The 17,008-nt window shown below is 44.6% G+C and overlaps 1 protein-coding gene and 1 pseudogene across 2 annotated transcripts in view; one reads left to right on the plus strand and one right to left on the minus strand.

The window, feature by feature from the left end:
* Positions 1 to 5,632: 5,632 nt before the first annotated feature.
* The window catches only part of KIAA0319 (KIAA0319 ortholog), an 89,272-nt gene continuing 77,896 nt past the window's right edge, over positions 5,633 to 17,008 (plus strand). For both annotated transcript variants that reach the window (XM_089682244.1, XM_089682245.1), the window contains exon 1: positions 5,633 to 5,836. The gene's annotated coding sequence lies outside the window, so the exon portion shown is untranslated. The remainder of the gene's footprint in view (positions 5,837 to 17,008) is intronic.
* Positions 10,504 to 10,618, minus strand: LOC149458383 (U2 spliceosomal RNA; annotated as a pseudogene).

Raw genomic sequence — 17,008 nt, forward strand, 5'->3', positions numbered from 1 at the left:
ACCCCCTGACCCCTGTCATCCTGGCGGTGACCCCGCACCCCCAGCTTATGGACACCTCTTTGCGCCCCCCCACCTCCCTAACTGGGACTGCGCAAGCCCCACCACCTGCCACTACCTGATGTTGGAGAGGTTCTTCTCGGTCCTGTGACACTGTGATACCTCCTGGGATGTTGCTCCCCTCCTGTAACACTGCTCCCCTCCTGTCCCTCTCCCCATCTCCTGTTACGCTGCCCCAACCTGTCCCTCTGCTACCGTTTTCATCCTGGCAGTGCAGAGGCTGGTCAGGGTGCTGGAGGTGACGTCTGTACCAGGAATGAAGGAGAATACGTTGAGTGTAATAATGGGGAGGATCTCTCTGTTTGCACACATTACAATCTGCACAGGGACACATGACCACTCTGTCCATCTCTCAGCCGCGCACAACCTTTCTTCCATGTGCCTTGATTGGCTCCTGGAGCCCATATACACCTGGACACATCATACCTTTATGGGAAATCACACATACGCTATATTGCCAAAAGTATTGGGACGCCTGCCTTTACACACACATGACCTTTAGTGGCATCCCAGTCTTAGTCCATAGGATTCAATATTGAGTTGGCCCACCCTTTACGGCTATAACAGCTTCAATTCTTCTGGGAAGGCTGTCCACAAGGTTTAGGAGTGTGTCTAGGAGAATGTATGACAATTCTTCCAGAAGTGTATTTCTGAGGTCAGGCACTGATGTGTGATGAGAAGGCTTAGCTCGCAGTCTCCGCTCTATTTCATCCCAAAGGTGGACTTTGCACCACTGCATCCCAAACTTTGCATTGCACTTGATGTAAGGCTTGGATGAAGCTATTTGGCCAAGGAAACCCATTCCATGAAGCTCTCTATGCACAGTTGTGCTAACTGAAGGCCACACGAAGTTTGGAGGTCTTTAGCTATTGACTCTGCAGACAGTTGGCGAATTCTGCACACTGTGAGCTTCAGCATCCACTGACCCCACTCTGTCATTTTATGTGGCCTACCACTTCGTGGCTGAGTTGACATGAGTGATTTGAGTTGTTGTTGTTCCCAGCTGCTTCCACTTTGTTATAATGCCACTAACAGTTGACCGTGGAATATTTAGTAGCAAGGAAATTTCACGGATGGACTTATTGCACAGGTGACAACCTATCGCGGTACCATGCTTGAATTCACTGAACACCTGAGAGCGACCCATTCTTTAACAAGTGTTTGTAGAAGCAGTCTGCATGCCTAGGTGCTTGATTTTATACACCTGTGGCAATGGAGGTGATTGGAACGCCTGAATCCAATGTTTAGGTGGGGGTGTCCCAATGTTTTTGGCAATATAGTGTACATACACACAGACATGTACACATACACGTGTGTGTGTGTATGTATATACATACAGTCATGGCCGAAATTGTTGGCACCCTTGATATTTCTCCAGGAAATCATGTATTTCTCACGAAACGTATTGCATTAACACATGTTTTGCTATACACATGTTTATTCCCTTTGTGTGTATTGGGACAAAACAAAAAAAGGGAGGAAAGAAAGCAAATTCGACATAATGTCACACAAACCTCCAAAAATGGGCTGGACAAAAGTATTGGCACCCTTTCACAACTGCGGATAAATAAGAATGTTACAAGCATGTGATGCTCCTGTAAACTCACCTGGGGCAAGTAACAGGTGTGGGCAATATAGAAATCACACCTGAAAGCAGATAAAAAGGAGAGACGTTCACTTAACCTTTGCATTGTGTGTCTGTCTGTGCCACACTAAGCATGGACAACAGAAAGAGGAGACGAGAACTGTCTGAGGACCTGAGAACCAAAATTGTGGCAAAATATCAACAATCTCAAGGTTACAAGTCCATCTCCAGAGAACTAGATTTGCCTTTGTCCACAGTGCGCAACATTATCAAGAAGTTTGCAACCCATGGCACTGTAGCTAATCTCCCTGGTCGTGGACGGATGAGGAAAATTGATGAAAGATTGCAACGCAGAATAGTCCGGATGGTGGATAAGCAGCCCCAAACATGTTCCAAAGACATTCAAGCTGTCCTGCAGGCTCAGGGAGCATCAGTGTCAGCGCGAACTATCCGTCGACATTTAAATGAAATGAAACGCTATGGCAGGAGACCCAGGAGGACCCCACTGCTGACACAGAGACATAAAAAAGCAAGACTACAGTTTGCCAAAATGTACTTGAGTAAGCCAAAAGCCTTCTGGGAAAACGTCTTGTGGACAGATGAGACCAAGATAGAGCTTTTCGGTAAAGCACATCATTCTACTGTTTACCGAAAACGGAATGAGGCCTACAAAGAACAAAACACAGTACCTACGGTAAAATATGGTGGAGGTTCAATGATGTTTTGGGGTTGTTTTGCTGCCTCTGGCACTGGGTGCCTTGACTGTGTGCAAGGCATCATGAAATCTGAGGATTACCAAAGGATTTTGGGTCGCACTGTAGGGCCCAGTGTCAGAAAGCTGGGTTTGCGTCCAAGATCCTGGGTCTTCCAGCAGGACAATGACCCCAAACATACGTCAAAAAGCACTCAGAAATGGATGGCAAAGAAGCGCTGGAGAGTTCTGAAGTGGCCAGCAATGAGCCCAGATCTAAATCCCATTGAACACCTGTGGAGAGATCTTAAAATTGCTGTTGGGAAAAGGTGTCCTTCCAATAAGAGAGACCTGGAGCTGTTTGCAAAGGAAGAGTGGTCCAAAATTCCGGGTGAGAGGTGTCAGAAGCTTATTGATGGTTATAGGAAGCGACTGATTTCAGTTATGTTTTCCAAAGGGTGTGCAACCAAATATTAAGTTAAGGGTGCCAATACTTTTGTCCAGCCCATTTTTGGGGTTTTGTGTGACATTATGTCATATTTGCTTTTCTGCCTCTGTTTTATATTTGTTCCAATACATACAAAGGGAATAAACATGTGTATAGCAAAACATGTGTTAATGCAATACCTTTTTTGTGTGAAATACTTGATTTTCAGGAAAAATATCAAGGGTGCCAACAATTTCGGCCATGACTGTATATATATATATATATATACACAGTCGCCAACCGTGCCCCCAGAACCAAGAGTGTTTGACTGTTCTTTCAGCCCAGAATTGATTGGGAAAGGGATGGGTAATTGAGACCATATAGGTGAATATATACAGAAATACTATTTTTGGGGTCACACAAGTGCAAACCTACGAAGACATGGCCGTCTACCCAAACTGACAAGCTGCGCAAGGAGAGCTTTAATCAGAGAAGCAGCTAAGAGGCCCATGGTAACTCTGGAGGAGCTGCAGAGATTTACAGAGTTCCACATTTTGTCATGTTACAACCAAAAACGTAAATGTATTTTATTGGGATTTTATGTGATAGACCAACACCAAGTGGCACATAATTGTGAAGTGTAAGGAAAATAATAAATGGTTTTCAAAATTTTTTCCAAATATCTGAAAAGTGTGGCGTGCATTTGTATTCAGCCCCCCTGAGTCAATACTTTGTAGAAACACCTTTTGCTGCATTTACAGCTGTAAGTCTTTTTGGGGATGTCTCTACCAATTTTGCACATCTAGAGAGTTACATTTTTGCCCATTCTTCTTTGCAAAATAGCTCAAGCTCTGTCAGATTGGATGGAGAGTGTCTGTGAACAGCAATTTTCAAGTCTTGCCACAGATTCTCAATTGACTTTAGGTCTGGATTTTAACTGAGCCATTCTAACACATGAATATGCTTTGATCTAAAACATTCCATTGTATCTCTGGCTGTATGTTTAGGGTCGTTGTCCTTCTGGAAGGTGAACCTCCGCCGCAGTCTTAAGTCTTTTGCAGACTTTAACAGGTTTTCTTCTAAGATTGCTCTCTATTTGGCTCCATCAATCTTCCCATCAACTCCGATCAGCTTCCCTGTTCCTGCTGAAGAAAAGCATCCCCACAACCTGATGCTGCCACCACCATGTTTCACGGTGGGGATGGTGTGTTCAGGGTGATGTGCAGTGTTTGTTTTCCACCACACATAGCATTTTGCTTTTAGGCCAAAAAAATCAACTTTGGTCTCATCTGACCAGTGCACCTTCTTCCACATGTTTTCTGTGTCCCCCACATGGCTTCTCGCAAACTGCAAACAGGACTTCATATGGCTTTCTTTCAACAATGGCTTTTTTCTTGCCTCTCTTCCATAAAGGCCAGATTTCTGGAGTGCACGACTAATAGCTGTCCTGTGGACAGATTCTCCCACCTGAACTGTGGATCTCTGCAGCTCCTCCAGAGTTACTATTGGCCTCTTGGCTGCTTCTCTGAGAATGCTCTCCTTGCCCGGCCTGTCAGTTTAGGTGGATGGCCATGTCTTGGTAGGTTTGCAGTTGTGCCATACTCTTTCAATTTTTTGGATGATGGATTGAACAATGCTCTGTGAGATGTTCAAAGCTTGGAATATTTATTTTGTAACATAATCCTGCTTTAAACTTCTCCACAGCTTTATCCCTGACCTGTCTGGTGTGCTCCTTGGCCTTCATGATGCTGTTTGTTCACTAATGTTCTCTAATAAATGCATGCAACACTTTTCAGATATTTATTTGTAAAACATTTTAAAAACCAATTATCTTTTTCTTTCCACTTCACAATTATGTGCCACTTTGTGTTGGTCTATCACATAAAATCCCAATAAAATAAATTTCGTTTTTGGTTGTAACATGACAAAATGTGGAAAATTGTCAAATTTGAATACTTTTTCAAGCCACTGTAGCCTTCTCAGGGGCACCTGTGAGACTCTGACTATAGGGTTGATTTACTAAAACTGGAGCACTCAGAATCTGGTGTAGCTGTGCATGGAAGCCAATCAGCTTCTAACTTCAGCCTGTTCAATTAAAGCGGTAGTAAAGTCTGTTTTTATCTTCTAAGTCATGTAAATAAGTCCTAAACGCACCGTTTAGGAGATGCTTACCTACAAAGAGCACCAGCGCATGCGCACTGAAGGAACAGCATGCTTGTGCTGTTCTTTCAGAGTCGTGTACCGTAAAAAGTGACTCTCGCGCGCATGCACAGGAGTGATGTCATCATGGCTCAGCAATTCAAGCCACCAGAGCTCGCGAACCCAGAAGAAGGATGGGTGAAGATGGAAGTCCTATCAGCGGTGACAGTGTGCTGCTGGAGGGCTTCGTTTTAAGGTAAGTTCCACATAATGTGCCAGTATGCAATGCATATTAGCACATGACATTGCCTTGCAGGGTAAAACTTTGTTTTTGGAGAGTTTACTATCGCGTTAAGCTTTGGCAATAAAACCTGGAAGCTGATTGGTTTGTATGCAGAGCTGCATCAGATTTTTCACCCTGCTGTTCTAGTAAATGAGCGCCTATGTCATCAGTGCCTGTTGTACAAATGACTTTAATGATGTTTGGGGATGTACATGCAGAGCAGCATGCAGCAGCAGCAATTTTTGTTTTTGGGGATAAAGTCTGCTTTAAAAATGGATTTGTCATTATCCATGCCATATGCGTAAACTGCCTTTTGAGAGACTCTACATGTCATTCCTTTATAATGTAAGATCTGCTGTAAAGTATGCAGCACATTTGGTCATGCACATTAAAATCAGTGATCGCCTCCTCCTCCTCATCTGCCATCATCTGTACACATAGGGACGCATGGCTCTTATCCACAGGGCCTTCTGTGTCCCAGCCCCACCTCCCACCCCCTGCAGCATCAGCAGCTCCACCACTCCTTTCACCTCCAGCTCATCTGTGAACAAGAGACAGGCATTGAGAGAAAGACACATCAGGCAGCAAGGGATGTATGGCCATACCGACTCACAAGCAACTGCGAGCATCTCTTTTCCACCATCAGCCTACCAGGTAGGAAAACATGGACTGTGCCTTTCTCTTTTGAAGCAATCTTTAATCTCTAATCTTTTAATCTTTAGTCTTGCCTGGCTAATCACTAACCATTGACATCTCTGTATCTGTTAGCTAAAGGCCAGAAACTGCACTATCATGCTTTGTGTGCAATATCAGATCAGGGTGTTTACAAATACACAATATTGCAATGATGCATTTTTCTGCCTGACCGGTGCTGCTTGTAAAATGAGGTCTGTGTGTCAATCATTTGACAGTTACAAGAAGGTTCTGTCAGTATCATTTGCAGCATACATACACTTGTCAACTCAATTACAATTCGTAACATGAGTAATCCAATCCTGTACTTGGGTAAAGGAAATTATCTGTTACTGTAGCTTTTGAATAAGACAGCCATTTTGGGAGATGTGTGATAAACGTTGTAAATTAATGTCTTGATGTATGCAAGCATGACAGATAATTAGCAGTGCTACAAAAGAAACTTTACATAGGATCTCAAAAGGTCTTTAAAGCTGTTCCCAACATTATAGAGACCAGGGTTTGGTAAATTATTCTAATACCTTCCTTGCCCCAACAGTAAAAAAAAAAAGTATGAGATTTAATAATATATTTTGAAATGCTGGAAGACTCTTGATGGAGCTGGGTGTCACTGCAGGGAGATGATGGTTCTGGAAGGGGTTAGGGAACTTTGCAGCAGACTTGGTGTCACTGTAGGGGATGAGATTTCTGGAGGGGGGTAGAGAACTTTGCAGCAGACTTGGTGTCCATGTAGGGGATGAGATTTCTGGAAGGGGGTAGAGAACTTTGCAGCAGACTTGGTGCCCCTGTAGATGATGGGATTTCTGGAGGGGTTAGGGGACTTTGCAGCTGACTTGGTGTCGCTGTAGGGGATGAGATTTCTGGAGGTGGTTAGGGAACTTCAGCAGACTTGGTGTCCCTGTAGGGGATGAGATTTCTGTAGGGGGTTAGTGGACTTTTCAGCACACTTGGTCTCCATGAAGGGGATGAGATTTAATGAGAGGGTTAGGAAACCTTGCATCAGACTTGTTGTCCCTGTAGGGGGTGAGGTTTCATGAGGCGGTTAGTGGACTTTGCAGCAGACTTGGTGTCCATGTAGGGGATGAGATTTAATGAGGGGGTAGGGAACATTGCAGCAGACTTGGTGTCCATGTAAGGGCTGAGATTTAATGAGGGGGTTAGGGAACCTTGCAGCAGACGTGGTGTCCCTGTAGGGGATGAGGTTTCATGAAGAGGTTAGTGGACTTTGCAGCAGACTTGGTGTCCATGTAGGGGATGAGCTTTAATGAGAGGGTTAGGGAACTTTGCAACAGACTGGTATCCCTGTAGGGGATGAGATTTAATGAGGGGGATAGGGAACTTTGCAGCAGACTGTTATCCCTGTAGGGGATGAGATTTAATGAGGGGGATAGGGAACTTTGCAGCAGACTGGTATCCCTGTAGGGGATGAGATTTATTGAGGGGGATAGGGAACTTTGCAGCAGACTTGGCATCCCTGTAGGGGATGAGATTTCTGGAAGGGGTTAGAGGACGTTACAGCAGACTTGGCGTCCCTGTAGGACAGTGGTTCTCAACCTTTCTAATGCCACGACCCTTTAATACAGTTCCTCATGTTGTGGTGACCCCCAACCATAAAATTATTTTCGTTGCTACTTCATAACTGTAATTTTGCTTTCAACAGAGCAGCTGCTTTCTACATAGTAGCTGCTCTTTGCACATGTGTGACTGGTCCACATAAGCACTTTATGGCGCCAACCCTGTCACATACACCTGTATTTGTACGAGGTGTAGGTGATGGGATTGGCACGATGATGTCATCATGCAGGGTACTCGTATGTGGGCGTATCTGCATGTGGGCAGACCTGCCTGGAGACGGATAGAGGAGTGGTGTCTCGGTTCCTAAGACCATCGGAAATATGTGTTTTCCGATGGTCTTAGGCGACCCCTGTGAAAGGGTCGTTCGACCCTCAAAGGGGTCGCGACCCACAGGTTGAGAACCACTGCTGTAGGGGATGAAATTTCTGGAGCAGGTTAGGGGACTCTGCAGCAGACTTGGTGTCCCTGTAGGGGATAAGATTTCTGTAGGGGGTTTGGGACACTGCAGCAGACTTGGTGGTCCTCTAAGGGCTAAGGCTTCTGGAAGGAGCTGGGGGCAACTGAGGGAGTTGGTGTCTCTCTTGGAGTCTGGGGGCATTGCAGAGGCACTCTGGGAGATTGGTAGGCACTGAAGGACACTGTGGGACATTGTAGGAAGTTGGGAGCACTATGGAAAGGGCTGGAGGCTTGGAGGCACTGCAGAGGGCTGAGTGACTTGGTGAGACGTTGGAGGGCACTTTGCAAGCTAAGGTCTGTTGTGAGGCCTGAGGGCCCTGTGAGCAAATGTGGAAGGTTGGGTGTCACTATGGGAACTGAAAGGCACTGTGGGAGGTAAGGGGATCTGCAGCTGACTGGAGACCCAGGGGGGAGGGAGGCCATAGCTCATTAGTAGTCTCCAGTGGCTACAAACTGGGAGAATATTTTTCTAGACATTTTTTTGGATGGTATGAGGTGCACTACTGTAAAATAGGTGTAGGACTTACAGTGTCCATTGTAAAAAAAAAAAAGAAAATGTTGAGCAGACATAGGAAGTTAGTTACTACCGGATAAGAACAGATAGCAAGAATCACTTTCTGGATGCAAGTGTAGTGAAGCTCTGCAGTCTGCAAAATGCAGACATAATAAGCAGCTGCTGATAGAGAAACAATTTCCGGCATGTCTTTCTGTTGAACGAGGATGGTTACACACTGATCCCTGCTCCCTGCTGGACCAGCTAAATTTCCATCAGTGTATGGACAGCTTTAAGCTGAACTCCAGGATAAGCAAATGTTGTCTAAATATACTAAATATAAGAGACCTGTGTATTTTTATTTGAATCTTGGAGTGCTTTCTGTATTTCCTCAAGTTCTGTGTAGTAATCCAGCATGAAATTTTGTGCCGGAGCTCCCTGTAATAAAGACCAGTCACTGCTGCTATCTCCCCTAAATGGACTTGTACCTGTACAAGCCCCCCACATAGCTCTACTCTCTGCTGCGGCTATGTGGCACTCAGTGATGATGTAATTGCTACTTTTAAAAGGTAATATTTGGGTTTGTAAAGGCAATTGGTGCTCACAAAGTGCATTATATCCTTTGTGGTTATTAACCTCTTGCCGCCGGCCGCACGCAAAAGTGCGGTCTCCCGGTGTCTGGGCCTTGATGCCGAGCAGCCGCACATTTGCATGCAATTAAGAAAAACGTACTGAGAGCGCGCACCCTGTACGCTCCCAGCACACATGTCTGGTACTCATGGAAAGGGCCCGATCTCCTCTTTCGATCGGGATGTTTCCCAAGCATGTGACCACCGTGACAGCGAATCACGGTGGTCACAGGACCCTAAAACTCTTCCCCGCCTCCCGGTTTCTGAAACCCTTAAAGGGCCGGGGGGGTGGGCGCCAAGGGGTTAAGGAGTATATTTAAATGAAAGTTTAAGTGCCAGGAGTTCTGCTTTAAAGCTAGATTACACATTTGTAGTTGTTACAGAGCATTAAAGCCAAACTCCAGGTTAGATCTTTATTACATATGTAGCACACCCTTGGGTGATGCTTGGCTAGATATATAGGTTCAGCTCCCACCTGAATCTGGTGACACCTCCGATTATACCCAGAACACTCCGACACTCTGAGAATATTTTTTATGGGTTTTATTGAAGAAGACAAACCCTGAAAAAGAACTAGCTGATTTAACACAGGTAATGTACATAAAACACAGATTTTTTTTTTTTTTTTTTAAGTCCGCAAACGTGCAACTATATCGAAAAAACCCGTAAGTGTCCGCAAAAAAGTGCAAGTGCAAAACACCACACGAAAAACGTGCACTTAGGGGTGTGCTGTGTCCTACCCCTAAAGGGGCTTGGACCGCTGTCCCTGATCCCCCGGGGCACGAAGCTCCTGACGGGGACTAGGTTCCCACTTGGTCCTCCTGGCCAAAAGGCCTGGTGGACCACCGTTCCCTATGCCAAGCCGAAGCCGGACATTCAGTACTAGGCAAGGGGACTCTCCCGAAGAAGAGTCCTCTAGGGATCAGGGGAGGAAGGAACCATATGGCCACACATCCTCCCCCTAGACTTCAGGGTAGGCCCGAGGACCCACACCCTCCATCCGTGAAAACACACACATAAGGCAAAGAAAAAGTGACAAACGTGGGAGTGATAATAAATAAATAAATAAGAAAAGTAAGAAAATAATAAAAATGGTACCGTGCCGAAATGTGCACAGACCAGGCCCTGAGGCCCGTAGCAAAAATTGCCCTGAACTTAGCCAAAAGGCCTGGTCCTTAGGGCGCTGTGCAAAAAGATGTGTAAAAACAGTGGCCGAGTGTCATCTTCACACCGTGGGGTCCCACACCCAAGTGTTACTAGTGACACCCCTGAGCGCGTCTCCTCAGGGGGCACTGAGTTTGCGGACTTTTTGCCTCCCCAGCCCCTGGCCAGACCAAGGTAGCATGTTCAGATCAGGAGGTACTGGGTCTTTCCAGTCTTCCCAGAGGAATTACTCCCAAGGCCCCAGAACGAATCATGGCGCTCCCTGGTTTCTGTCCCTCCGGTACTAGCCTTCCGGACCCCCATCATACCAGTGAGGGTACTATACAACAACCATCCCCGTAAACTAGAATGGTCGGGAGCACCCCCACTGGACACTGATAAGAACAGATACTACACTTGATCTTAGCCAAAAGGCCGAGAAGCGATACACAGATACCACTTTGCATAACACAGTTAGTAAGAAGTCACAATTCACTCATCAAAGACTCCAAAAACTGACTAGTGTCACACTGACTAGGGTGACATATGAGAGAGACATTGACACATGAAACAATAACTGTTAATGAGGTTTAGCAGCTTATTGACATTTACTATAGCAGTGCTATCTAAAGCAGAAATGTCCTACCTAACCACTGGCCAGTGGGATGAAACTTAAAGTCTGTCAACGTTGGGGCCCTTTAATCAATGGAAGAGCGCTCACTCTCTGCATGGGAGAGTATTTGTAATCCAGGGGTAGCAGAATAGCACAGTCTCCTTTAAGCAGAATCTTCCAGTGAACATTGCAATAGAAAAAAACAACACTTCAACAAAATCTTTACCATACAGGTGAAATCCTGATATACTGACACTTGCTCAGTATATTCAGAGCAGTAAGCTTCTGTGGGGACTTGGAACTAAACACACTCTTCAGCTACAGCACAAGTCTTGAGGAGACAAACCAGTAATATACAGAGACAGAGTTCTCTCATCAATCAGCAGGAGGAATAGCTAATTCTGGGCAGCTTGGGCTTTCCAAGATCTGTGTCACTCTGAGAATTAGAGAGCAGGCTTTCTCATGACCATTCTCCAGAGATGAACAGCAAATGCAGCAATATCAAAATCCCCTTCCATCACAGAGTATTCACTGTTTCTGGATTGTCCTCTAGATAACATTAGACAGTAGAAGAAAACCTCTCTTTCAGCAGCTCCAGAGACACATGCACTTGAGTGGCTGTAATCCTGAGTGTCAGGCAGGACAATCCTTGGTTTGCACACTGTCCTCCTGCAACAATTTCTCTGCTACACACTCCCAGCCCAGTTTATGGGTTCCAGCAACACAGAGAGTGAGACTGTGACTTTACACCAGGAGCCCTTGCTCCATGCGGTCCCCTGAAAATGTCTGCTTCCCCACATGTGCTTTTTCTTCCTTTTTCCTCTTTCCTTTCCTCCACAGCCAATCATAAGTTCAGATGCAACAGTGCTGCTATGGGTGGATCCTTCTCAGCTGTAGCAACAACCAATTAGAGCACAGTCCTGCTTTTCCTGTCTGTCACTCACAAAGAGAGAAAAGAAAAAAAAATGCTTTGCAACTGCGGTTTAAGATTTAAAGCAACCAGCACATCTCTACACATACTTATACTGATCCAGCTTGGCACAATGTAAAAATGCATATCTGGTATCTGATGGACTGTCAGGGAAGCTGGAAATCACTGTAGTAATCAGTGCTACTACAATGAAAGCTGCAATCTTCTGGGTTCTATGTGAATGGCTGTCCCACTGGACATGGACCACAGGGATTGCTCGATTGGCACCACCACTATTCATAGAATGCCTTGTTTTTTTTTATCCGTGAATAAAGGCATACTTTGATTGAACAAGGTGGGGAGAAAGGGCATTTATCTCACCTAAGCATGACCTGCTGATCTAAACTAGCTATCACTGTAGTAGCACCAACAACTACAGTAAGTTTCCTGCTTCCCCAGTAGTCCATCAGGTGTGAGTAATGCATACATGCATAATGCCAAGCTGGACCAATGTAACTATTCAATAAAGATCATACTTGGAGTTCAGCTTTAAGGTGCACTGCATTAAGGTCTTTCATCCATTATGAAAGGGTTGAATACGGACCAGAAAAAAAAAATGACCCTTTTTAGTAACACAATGTGCGGAATGTACGGCGATGCATTGCCTGGTAAATTTTGCGATCGGGTACTATTTAACATGCAGAAAATAGCCTTACTTTGTGCAAGAATGCTATTTCTAATAATGTTTGAGCACCTAATACCTGGGTCTAGTACTGGAGGAGGAAAATGTGTCCACTCGTATATGATCCTCACCATGCCCCTAGTGGACATGGTGAGAGTCTTGGATAGAAAGAAGTCTGCTCAAATACAACAATTATTCTGTGAAATGGCCTCACTATGCCCTGGTCAGGTCTGGTTTCAGGGTTAAAAACTGGCCTACTCAAATAAGACAAGGCTAATTTTCATCCTGTGAAAGGACCCCACCATGCAGTATAACTATAAAGGATTCAGTAAATCTTTTTGTGTAATATGACATTCTTCTGACATTACACAGTCACAATCATGCTATTTACATTTGGGTGAATGTGCACTAGGTGAATCTGACAGCTGGTGAGCACCTGCAGCTTTCAACATGCTGAGAAATTTGTTGACCTGTGTTCTTCATACTACTGCAACTGTGTTTCGGGCTGCTATTTCCTTAACAGTGCACCCCCTTGCCATGTGAATACCAGGCCACATGCCCTATAGCAATGGGTGAGTACATTAAAGCGGAACTCCAGGCAAAAAATTCTTAACTTGTCCTTGTTGCTGATTTCCTACCTTCAATGAATATGTCATCCATCTTTTGGTTCACTCAGTAGTTGTTCTAAAATAGCCTATTCATTTTCAAATAAAATCGGAAATTCTCTTTGGTGTCCTGTTTGTAAGACCAGTGGCTGCTATGCCTCCTATTCCCCCAGCCACTGGTCTTGGCACATCCCTTCTGTAGTTCTTCCTCCAGGAAGCAACGATGTAATTCAGCCCACTTGCAATGGTGGGCGGACCAAGACTCTCAGACACATTCAACATGTACAGACCAAGTGTATCCACCCACATTCACTACAATTCTCTGTGTTGGATGGAAACTGAAGTTTCCTTTTACTGTAGAGAGGGAGGAAAGGACATGATGAAATCCCTGCTGTTACACCTCCTCCTTGGTAGAGCAGATGCTGTTATCTTTTGAATTAGAGATGAGGTCATGAAAATTCAATTAGACTTTTCTCCTCAATGGTAAGGATTTTAAAAATGTTATTAACTGTTTAGAGTTTGGTGTGTGGGGGGGGGGGGGTGTCCTCAATTCTGCCTACCTTCACTGATATCATTTCCAGGTCCATCATAATAAATAGGAGTTAGCTGCACATTGATGGACATAGCCACCAAAGGCACCCTGTGCTAAAACAATTTTTGGGCCCCCCCATTCAGCTACTGTCTATTTAAAAACACTTATTCAATTATAGGTAAGGCATAAACAGATACCGATGTCATACCCTGAGGAAATAGGAAAGGCCCTGGGGATGTCTTAATGCCAGTCAGATAGGGAGAAGTGAGGTGCTTGCTGGTTAGCATCACTAATCATGGGAAAACACGCAGCCACTATCAGGAGACTGGAAGAGGAGGCTCCAATATCCGGTTACTCACAATGTGAGTTATCAGTTCTGGTATACTACAGTCAGAAATGGGCGTTCAGCATTTTTACTGTCTTCAAAAACACAGCTCAACCGATAAATGTCTTCATCCTGGCATACATTTTGTGGCCAAATCACTATGTTTATTGTTATCTTTATTTGGTCAATCACCTGTTTGTTCATAGTGTGTCCTCTGTTTTTACATCACACCTGTTTACTAGATGTAAAGTGGTTCTAAAGCTAAAATGTTTTTTTTACCTTAAGGCATTCCCTGCATTAAGGTAAAAATATTGTAGGACTGTCAGGGATCCGGGTATGACCAGAAATGTGTGGGAACACAGGTGTAGTCAGGGCTGGAGAGGTGGAATGGTCAGGCAGGCCGTTTGGTACTGTTAAGCACTGCATGGCGGCGTCTCTAGCAGCCCACAGCACGGGGTTCCTCAGGGTGCGGGGTCTAAGTCCCAATCTGCTTATTCACCAGGGCCCCTGATGGTGGGGATGGACTTGGAGCAGACTGAGACCAGGTCGCGACCCCTGAGTACGTCCGGCAATGGTAGAGAGTGTTGTCAGAGGTGTGCGGGGAAAGGAGCCTGACGTGAAGAGGCTGGCAGACCTGGTAACAGGGACAGATCCGTGTGGGATGGATGGATGGATCGTCTGGGTAGCGTAAGGCGTAGTCAGGCAGGCCAAGTCAGCAACGTGCGGGCAGCGAGGTACCAGAGGAGCAGGCAGAGAATGGTCAGGGTAACAAGCCAAGTTCAGTAACTCACGGGCAGTGCGGTACAGAGGATCAGGCAGAAGGATGGTCAGGCAAGCTAGGGGTTAAACAGGAGATGGTTAGCAGGGTCAGGAACAATGCAGAGGTCGGCAACAGGAAGCTTCACAGGATACCAGGTACAGGGGCTCATGTGAAACAAACACCAAGGCCCTGATTGCAGGCCTGGTCCTGCTTAAATAGACCTCCTGCAATCAGCCTCAGGTGATGGCTTGATTGCAGGAGTTAGACCCTGGCTGCTGAAAGCACCCTCTGGTAGGAGCTGGTACTGCAGCCCACAGAGCAAGTGAGCCACAGCACCAGTAGTGGTGAGTCCATTCCTGACAAGGACTTGCTGGGCCCCTGTTTTGCCGCAAAACAAAGAGCTTTTAACACTACTACAATCGCTCACTAATACACGGATTAAGCTTAATAAATATTAAAGCAAAACATGATTTAGTGAATAAGTTCTGTTAGTATAATAACATAAGAATTGTCAGAATTGCAAATCATATTTAGATCATATTATAGCAAGAATAAAGCATTAACACATCACCGGATATTGTAGCATCACCCGTTGCCTAACGATTGGGGGACTCGGCAATCAGCAAAAGAGAAATCCGGGAGATCACCGCAAGGCACGTCTGCCGCATCTTCAATGAGTCCCAAATTCCCCTAGAATCCCCTGTCTTTTATATACATAATTTGCAGTGTCCTCGTCTACTACCATGCGCAGTAGACTCTGTTTGTGTAACTATTGTGACTATTAACCTTGACTTGTTCGACTATATATCTTGTAACTATAAATCCTTGACTGATTGCGACTGCACATCTGGTAACTATGAATGATACATCTAGCCTTGATAGATTTTAACAATGTCCTTGTCTTATTATTCTAAACTCTAGTTACCCTTCCACTGATATATCCTACTAAAATTATGGCAATTGAGTGTCAATTATTCTTCACACATACATTCTATACACCCATGTCACATATGTATCACAGCCCCCTTCCAAACACTTAACGCGCTCCTAGGTCGATCCTGCGCTGTCTTCACACTCTTCACACAGGGCCTGACAGGCAGCTGTGGGAGCCACTGGCTCCTGCTGTTGTCATTCAAATTAAGTGAGGATTGAGCAGGGCTGAGCAGCACTATGTGCGTCAAACAACGCACACAGCCTGGCTCAGGATCGAGCCCACAGATCTACCCCCATAGCAAGTGGCTTGCTATGGTGGCTGACACAGAAGAGGAGCTGAGAGTGCCAGTGTGCATTCAACAGCTTGACAAATAGCTTTCAAGAGTAGTTAAAAGTTTTGTTTCCTTTTAATGTCTGTTTTTGGAATGAATTGACTTTACTGAATGGGAGCTGCATACACTTTTAGAAATTCATTGGTTGAAAAAAAAATTTACCTTATATTCCTTTTGAATTTTCTTGTCACTGCTGTCAAAAATGAACATTCCTAAAACATACATTTTTATTCGATCTGCTAGTGTATACCCAGCTTTAGTGTTTAGTACTCGCAGAACTAGAGTTCATATCCCAGCCAGGACACTGTTCGCATGGAGTTTGCATGTGCTTCCTGTTTTTCCCACACTTCAAATACATGCTGGAAGGCTAATTTGCTCCTTTCTGTGTGTATGTATTGAGAAATTAGGAACCTTAAGCTAGCCATACATTATACAATTTTCTTGTTCAATTTCCTGATTTACCTTCAACTATGTAGTGCATGGGCCTGCCTGACTGCATACAAATTGAAAGTGTTTAGGTTTGGCCTCTTATTATATAGTTTTGGTAAATCTAAAGAAAACATTATACAGGAAAATTATATAATGTTTGGCCAGCCTAAGATTGTAAGCTCCTTGAGAGGAGGGTCTGATGTGAATGTTCAATATGTTTTCTGACTCCAACTGTTGTATTAGTGACTTATCCCTTGCTGTGACCTCTATACCTGGCCTGTGTAAGCAGATACAATCACTGCGGACAGTGTATCAGATAGGTGAACTCACCAAACACCTTTTTTTCTCATCCAAGGATCTTTATTGCAAGCAGCAGGTTAACAGCAGACAACAGATGCGGTAAATGATCGAAAAGACAGTATTTGTAGGTCAAAATATAGTAATGTGTCCCCGGATGCAAGCAGATTACATGTGGCCTAGAGACAAGTGTCCATATTCATCTCAAGAAAACAGTGAAGAAGGAAGAGATTATTTATTTTGTCTTAATAAAATTATATATATTTTTTTGCATAGATATAAACAAATGTATCTTTACTGATATTTTATAGTAGTGCGATCCAAATTGGGTTACTGAAATGTTTGGGTTTGGGTTGCCACTTGACATTGTGTCCAAGCTTGAGATAATTTGGGAGTGATCACACACCATGATTGACTAT

This window comes from Staurois parvus, unplaced genomic scaffold, assembly GCF_062004578.1.
Source record: "Staurois parvus isolate SC_StPar_1 unplaced genomic scaffold, SC_StPar_1.0 ptg000287l, whole genome shotgun sequence".
NCBI lineage: Eukaryota > Metazoa > Chordata > Amphibia > Anura > Ranidae > Staurois > Staurois parvus.